Source organism: Oryctolagus cuniculus, chromosome X (assembly GCF_964237555.1).
Source record: "Oryctolagus cuniculus chromosome X, mOryCun1.1, whole genome shotgun sequence".
NCBI classification, from domain to species: Eukaryota; Metazoa; Chordata; class Mammalia; order Lagomorpha; family Leporidae; genus Oryctolagus; species Oryctolagus cuniculus.
Window position 1 is genome coordinate 91,490,796 of NC_091453.1, and position 7,886 is coordinate 91,498,681.

Consider the following 7,886-nt stretch of genomic DNA (forward strand, 5'->3'; position numbering starts at 1 on the left):
GTCTATTACTAGAGCACTAGTTAAATAAATGATTGTGTATCCATACAGTTGAATTCCATACAACTATTCAAAAAAGAATTAAGAACTCTTTTTGTGCCCAAGTGAAATGGTCCCTTGAGATATTTTTAAGTACAAAGAAAACAAGAAAAAAATCAAGGTGGTTAGTCCGCATTTATATAAAACAGGAGAATATGTGTTTATAGTTGCAATAAAATAGCTTTCAAAGTATACAAATTAACCTGCTACCCTTGGAGAAGGGAACTGAATAGTCAGAGGTGAGAAAAATCTCTCCATTCCTTTAGCATTTTCCCTCTTCTTAAAAATAAGACACAAAATATACTTACCAAAAAGGCATAAAGCATTACACAAAGTATATTGAATTGTTCTACAGCAAGTCCCCATATAATCACTGCTCAGCTGGAGAAACACAATTATTACCCACACCACAAAAGTCTCCTGTTGTCAATAGGAGCTAGAGTTTTTAAACTGAATATCGTTTTTTATGTTTAAAAATATTTATTTATTGGCCAGCGCCGCGGCTCACTAGGCTAATCCTCCGCCTTGCAGCGCCGGCACTCCAGGTTCTAGTCCCGGTCGGGGCGCCGGATTCTGTCCCGGTTGCCCCTCTTCCAGGCCAGCTCTCTGCTGTGGCCAGGGAGTGCAGTGGAGGATGGCCCAAATGCTTGGGCCCTGCACCCCATGGGAGACCAGGATAAGTACCTGGCTCCTGCCTTCGGATCAGCGCGGTGCACCGGCCGCGGCAGCCATTGGAGGGTGAACCAACGGCAAAGGAAGACCTTTCTCTCTGTCTCTCTCTCTCACTGTTCACTCCGCCTGTCAAAAATTTATTTATTTTATTAGCAAGACAGATTGACAAAGAGAAAGAGACAAATAGAATGAGATCTCTCATCTGTAGGTTCACTCTCCAAATGCCTGCGACAGCTGAGGTTGGGGCAGACCAAAGCCAGGAGCTGGAAATTCAATCCAGGTTTCCCACGTGGGTGGCAAGGACCCAAGTACTTGAACAATCACTGCTGCGTTGCAGGGTACACATCAGCAGGAAGCTGAAACCCAGAACAAAACCCAGACATCCCCGATGTGAGATGTGGATGTCCCAGCCAGCGGCTTAACCACTATACAAAATGCCTTCCCCCTTTTGTACTTTTTGAATTTTGAATATGTGTACATATTACGTAGTTAACAGCGGCTACTTCCTCCCTCCCTCCTCATTGGTGTGGTAGCTTTTCTATAGCCAAACAAATAATAATAGTCAAAATTTACTCTGTTCCATATATATATAAGAAATCTGCATTCACTAACTCATTCAACTATTCCATACATTAACTAAGAAACCCACATACACTAACTCGTTCAACTATTCCATATGTTAACTAAGAAGTCTGTGTAGGCCGGCGCCGCGGCTCACTAGGCTAATCCTCCGCCTTGCAGCGCTGGCACACCGGGTTCTAGTCCCAGTCGGGGCGCCGGATTCTGTCCCGGTTGCCCCCCTTCCAGGCCAGCTCTCTGCTGTGGCCCGGGAGTGCTTGGGCCCTGCACCCCATGGGAGACCAGGATAAGTACCTGGCTCCTGCCATCGGATCAGCGAGGTGCGCTGGCTGCAGCGTGCCGGCCGCGGCGGCCATTGGAGGGTGAACCAACGGCAAAAAGGAAGACCTTTCTCTCTGTCTCTCTCTCACTGTCCACTCTGCCTGTCAAAAAAAAGAGTCTGTGTATACTAACTCATCCAATCGTCACAACAAGCCTATGAAGTAGTTACTATTATCTTCACCATGTGGATGAGAAAACAGACAGAGACAGTGAGTCACTTGTTCAGTCATAATATGAACCCGTCGTGAGGAGCTAGGATATGTATCCAAGAAGCTGTGTCCTGGAATAAGTTCTAGAACCCAGTCTCTGAGGCACTGTAGTCACTGACCTCTAGCAAGTGGAGATTTTTGGCTACGGACCACCAGGCGGGAGTCCAAGCACCAATTCATTTGCACTACTACCCAGGCAAGGAAATCAAGAATGCACAGGATGCGTGAGACCCAAGGTCTGGGGCAGCACCAGGCTGGAAAACCCTGCAAAGCGAGTGAGTCCAGTTCTTGTCCATTCTCCTAATCTGACTTCAGACTTTCTCCAGTGCCTAGTACTCATTAAATATTTTTTGAATGACTGTGTAAGTTCTTTCTGCCTGAAAACTGGAGAAGTCTAGGAACCTATGCTACCAGAAGACATGCAGAATTGGACAAGGATGGCCACTGCAGGGTTTTTTTTCTTTTTACCCAGTAGCAAAAATCTGCAATCAACACAAATGTCCATGAACAGGGGCCTGGTGAGTGGCCTCTGTCAGACAGGTGGCACAGCGTGATCATTAAGGACACGTGAGTCAGCAAGCGCACTTACCAGCACGGATTTGGGCAAGCTCCCTAATCTCACTGTGCTTCAGTCCCTACAACGCTAAAACAGGGATAAGGAAAAGACCTACCTTGTAGCCTTGTTGCAAGTTCATTTATAGTTTCTGGCCTTTAGTAAGCGAGTCAAATGTTATCTATTGTGGTTGCCTCTCACCCAAGGGAATATTCTGTAGCTGTGAAAAAGAAAGAGGTAGGCCTATCTGCACTGTTTTAAACAGATATCAAAAATAGATATTTTGGGTAAAAGAGCTAGAATACTATGTCCAGTAGTACTCCAACTTCGTAAAAACATTTTCAAAAAGTGCATGTGCAGACAACAAGCCTAGACAAACAGACATCAGCATTTGGACTCTGCTATTTACTTTTTAAAATAACAAGCATTTATCGTTCTTGGGGGAAAAGCAATCATGGAAACAGGGAAGACTTCTAGGAAAGAGAGATTCAGAGAAGATCAGAAAACAGGAGGAGGCCTCCTTCCCATGGGCTCCGGGTTTCTCTCCCTAATCCAAGGTGACACTGTGAGACTGTCCTCCCTCTCAGAGCATTGCCTTTCTACCTGATGGTAGCACACCAAGAGAGGACACACACATTACATTGGTACCCAACTTTGTCATGTGTTCCTAAAATAATTCCTGCAATGTAGTGAAAAACCAAAGCATGCACCTCACGTAATGAATAAATCCGAGAAACCCACATTGTTGGGCTAGAGAGGACCTCCAAGATCATCCAGGCCATCCTCCTCACTTACAGATGCAAACAGGGAAACCTGTTCCTGAGAAGTTAGCTGTCCAGGAATTTTGAGAAATAAAATGTACTTTCCACTAAAAAAAAAAAATGGAGATGCAATCCCATGGGTGAGAATTTCGTTCAGAGAGCCAATTAATGTAATAAACCTGAAACCTTTATGGAATGCTTGGGGAGTGGAAATTAGTTAACCATTTTGGAGATGTGACAATATCTCCCCGAAGGTGATATGCTACACTTTGTGAGGAGACAATTCCACCCCAGAAATCTAGATAGAAACAGTCACCTCGGGGCAGGCATTTGGTGCAGTGACTTGGGACATCTGCATCCCACATCACAGTTTGAGTCCCCTGGTTTGAGTCCTGGTTCCTCTCCTTCTGATCCAGCTTCCTGCTAATGTATGCTCTGGGAGGCAACAGATGACGGCTCAAGTATTTGAGTTCTTGCCAACCCAGATTGAATTCTGGGCTCCTGGTTTTGGCCTGGTTCAGCCCTGGATGTTTCTGGCATTTGGGGAGTAAATTGGCAGATGGGAGATCTCTCTCTGAGTCAACCTCTCTCTCTCTCTCTCTGCCTTTCAGATAAAAATGAAAATGCATTTTAAAAGATAGAATTAAAAGATAAATCGTTTTGAAAAAAGAAATAGTTATCTAAGAATATCTACACAATCGTGATCATAGTAGCCCTAACTGTGATAGCCCCAAAATGGAAATCGCATACAGGCCCATCAATAACAGAATGGGAACATACACTGAAGTATACACACTAAATGAATATACAGTAGTGAAAAATGAGTCAACTAGAGTCGTATGTTACAACATGAATGCACGTCACAGATATAACTGAATAGAAAAAACAAGTTTCACAAGAATATATGTAATACACCATTGACACAAACTTTTAAAACATAGAAAGCAATAGCGTATCATATTTAAAGACATATTGTATATTTGTATATGTATATGTGTGTGTGTGTGTGTGTGTAGCAAACAAGTAAATAAATGCCTGGGAGTAATAAACACCACATTGAGGACAGTGGTTACTTTGCAGGAGGGAGCTTTAATCAGGGAGGATAGATGGGAATTTTCAATTCTCCTGGTGATGTGTCTTTTTAAAGCTGGTGGTAGGTACCCTGATTTTCACAATATCACTCTTTATATCCTTTTGAGTGTACAAAATATTTCATAACACATGGTTTAAATAAATGCAACAGAGCCCATGCTGAAAGAAAAGTTGATCGATTTTGGATATAACAAAATACTAAAAGAAAGGCAGTAAGAGATCTGCATCCCACACCAGAGGACCTAGGTTCAGTTCCTGGCTCTGGCTCCTGACTTCAGCTTCCCGCTAACGCAGACATGATGGGAGGCAGACATGATGACTCAAATAACTGGGTTCCTGCCACCCTTGTGGGAGAGCTGAGTTGCATTTCTGGCTCCTGGTCCTGGCTCTGGGCCTTGCCCCAGGTGTTGTTGGTATTTGGGGAATGAAACAATGGATGGGATCTCTCTCTCCTCTCTCTCTTTGTCAAATACATAAATAAAATTTCAAAAATATTAACAGAAATGTCTGAAACACAAATGCTGCACGCAGAATAAGAGTATTCCTGAAACCTGCCCCATTTTCCTGAGACTAATTTGATGGGAGGGACCTTGCTGGAGAAGTAGCAGTTGGGCGCAGTGGGTAACCAGCAGACAGTCTCCGATACTCAACAGCTATGTATGGGAAGGAGAGCAATTGATTAACCTCTGGGGTTTTTCATATTTAAAAACATAGTGCTGGACTAGACTATTTTACAAATTTTTGCCATGAGACTATTCCTTCCATCTTTTTTTTTAATGAGAAATGATTCCCAAAACTGTATCTGCAAGATGTTAAAAATATTTTCCATGTAGAAAAATGTTCCCTGGTCACATGAGTTTGAGACATACCAGGCTAGGTCACATCAGTTTAGGATATACTGGGCTAAAGAGTATTTCAAAGTACAGCACAGCAGTACTTCCCAGAGCCTTGAATATTCTTATCTACACTGTGCCTGTCCACAAGGAGAATTCCGTTAAGAAGCATTTCCAAAACATCACTGGACCATATACAACACACAGCGCTCCCTGATCTCCAATCCAACACACGTTTTAAAGAGAACCTACCAATATTCTGCAAGGACAGTGATCTGAAGAACACTGGGCTGGTAAAGGCCATCCTGGAAGGGTTTACCTGCTATTCTAGCTGCCGATGTACGCTCAGACTCTTTTGTAAGAAAGGAATGTACTTTCATAATACGATTTCCTCGGAGTGGTTTTCCTCTGCGTGAGAGCCTCTGGTACGTGAAGAAGGCTAACGTCTCTGGCTTCATCAGTGGGACCTCATCGTCGCTGGCATTGTGGGAGATCCAGCATCAGACCCTTGTGAGCATCTGTGCTTAGGAAGACTGCAGCCCAGATGTGCTGTCTGCGTCCCACTCCTGGGCCTGCCCTAAGTTTGCTATCTCGTGTCATGCCGTCCCTCCCCGTTCGATGATGGTGGCCAAGCTGCAGGGTGCGCCACTCCAGAGCTCAGAGCTGCTTGTCTGGAGCTGAATGCCTGGAGGCAGCAGTCTTATGGGGAGAGCAGTGCTCGCTGTGGCCTCCATCGCCCGGGCACAGCGCGCAGGCAGCAGGACTGCGGGGCAAGGGTCCACCCACCCAGACCAGGAGGGGTTCCGTCCTCTCTCAGGGACAGGACAGCTCCTCGGACTTCCAGCACTGCCCTTTTGTGAGGCTCTCCCAAGAAGGCCCTGAGACTGTCTGGAGCCATCTCCCCACCCAAATCTTACAGGGAAAAGCTCCTGACATTTATGGTTCCTGTGGTGCCTTTTAGACAAGATCAGGCGCGATCAGGGTGGCACGGCCATAAACCCATAGGGCCTTTTAAAGGGTGACCCACACGAGGGCCTTCCATGTAGACACAAGGCTTCCTCTGGAAGAGTCAGGAGCCGAGGTGAGATAGGCACGGAGCTTTCGAAAGGCTTTTGTTCTTTCAAACACCCGAAGAGAAACATCAGAGAAAACCATGTTCTTTTGCAGACAGCATGCTCGCAGTGGAAGGCGGTGGCAGCTGCTGCTGGCAGCCCTTCTCCACCCGGTTCCACCCCAGCCCAGCCCTGCTCCAGCCTGGCCACCCAGCACAGCACCCAGGACTCCTGGCTCTCCCTGCCTACCCAAGGAAGGTGAAACCTTAACCACCCGTACAGTCTCAGGCCCACTTGCCAGGCTCCGGTGCTTGGCCTGAGGCTGGGAACTGTAGGGCGAGCAGAAGTGATCGGGGTGCTGGACTCCAAGAGAAGTGAGCCCTGTTTCAGTACCCCCCCCTCCAGCCATGCTCTCCAGAGCGGAGTGATGCCTCCTGCTTCCGAGGCACAGAAAGGAAACTGAGGAGAAGGCATGGGGCAGGGGGAGGGGGCGGGGGAAGTGGGGGGGGAGCGGGCGGGGAGGGGGATGCCATAGGGCAAAAGAACAGAGCCAGGAAGGCAATGCAGAGGTGAGGTGAGTGCTTCAGCCCCAGGTTCTTAGGTCAGAGCCAGGTTTACTTCGGGGCAGAACTCCCGTGTCCTGTGTCTGGCCAAAACACTCATATGCCCAGGAAAGCTGCTCCCACTTCCCACCCACCCTCCAAAACACACACTCCTTCCTTCCCAGCCAATGCCTTCCCCACAGCGTCCCCTCCCGCTGGGAAATCTCTCCGTGGACAAAAAGCCTGTCATTGAGCACCTGAAAGAAAGAAATAAGCACCCCTCTCATTTCAAAGCCACACACTGTGATCCTTCCTCTTATCCAATTTTATCCCTTAGTTGCTCAAATTGGCTTGAGTTTCAATGCCTGGGAAGCCTGGCTTTTCTTTACGAATCCAAAGCGGTGGCCACTTCATTGTGAGCATTTTTTCATGCAAGTTTTCCTCCAAAGGCGCGCGCGCGCACACACACACACACACACATACACACACATGTGCACACACAGGCATGTGAGCACACACACATATGCACCCCACAGCCACACAGCACCTCTGGAGCTTCCCCTCCGTCAGTGATCTCTCGGCCAGCCGAACAAGGGCGAGGCTTCCAAAGGATTTCTCTGTGGCCTACCTTCTGATTCCGGCAGGTCTGGGAAGCAGGCGGTAGCTGGCAGCTCGGAGGCCAGGGCTGGGCTGCCTTTGTGAATCAGCAAAGAAGTCCCTGAGACAGGGATGCCGACAGCTGCTGTGTGCACACTCTCCCTCTGTCTCTCCCACCTCCCTGCCCTCCTTCTCCTTCTCCTCCTCCTCCCTCTCGGAGCTGTTCTGTGTTGCTATGCAATCATCACCAGGACTAACAGCATCACAGCGACCTCAGGCAAAGACACCCTTGACTGGGCAAACGCAGGAAGAGCAAGGACAGTTTTGCAAAACTACCAGAGCCGCCGTGGCTCTCGGAGATTTCAATTCATCAGAAGCAGAGGAGGAAAGCCGGAAGAACCAGAGAAAGCACAGGCGGAGAGGGGGAGAGGGAGAGATGGGGAGAGGGGGCGAGGGGGAGAGGGGGAGAGGCTTCCACTGGGGAGGAGGAGACAAAGAGCCCTAGAGATCAATACAAGCTGCTGAGCTGAGCGAAGAGCCTGGGTCCAACTCACACAGATCCAATCCAGAGCCCAGACCAACTTCAGAGCCAGGAGCTGGCAGGGGACCGCTCGCTAGGCAGCCCAGAATTCAGTTTCT

General features: G+C 47.8%; 1 protein-coding gene across 2 annotated transcripts in view; it reads right to left on the reverse strand.

Moving 5' to 3' along the window:
• The window catches only part of DRP2 (dystrophin related protein 2), a 46,932-nt gene extending 39,284 nt beyond the window's left edge, over positions 1-7,648 (reverse strand). The window contains exons 1-2 of one of the 2 annotated variants that reach the window (XM_051827462.2): positions 7,279-7,417; positions 2,489-2,590 (exon numbers count right to left, since the gene is read on the reverse strand). The gene's annotated coding sequence lies outside the window, so the exon portion shown is untranslated. Of the gene's footprint in view, positions 1-2,488; positions 2,591-7,278 lie in introns of both variants that reach the window. The other variant, XM_002720371.5, reaches the window with a different exon arrangement.
• Between the last annotated feature and the right edge of the window lie 238 nt (positions 7,649-7,886).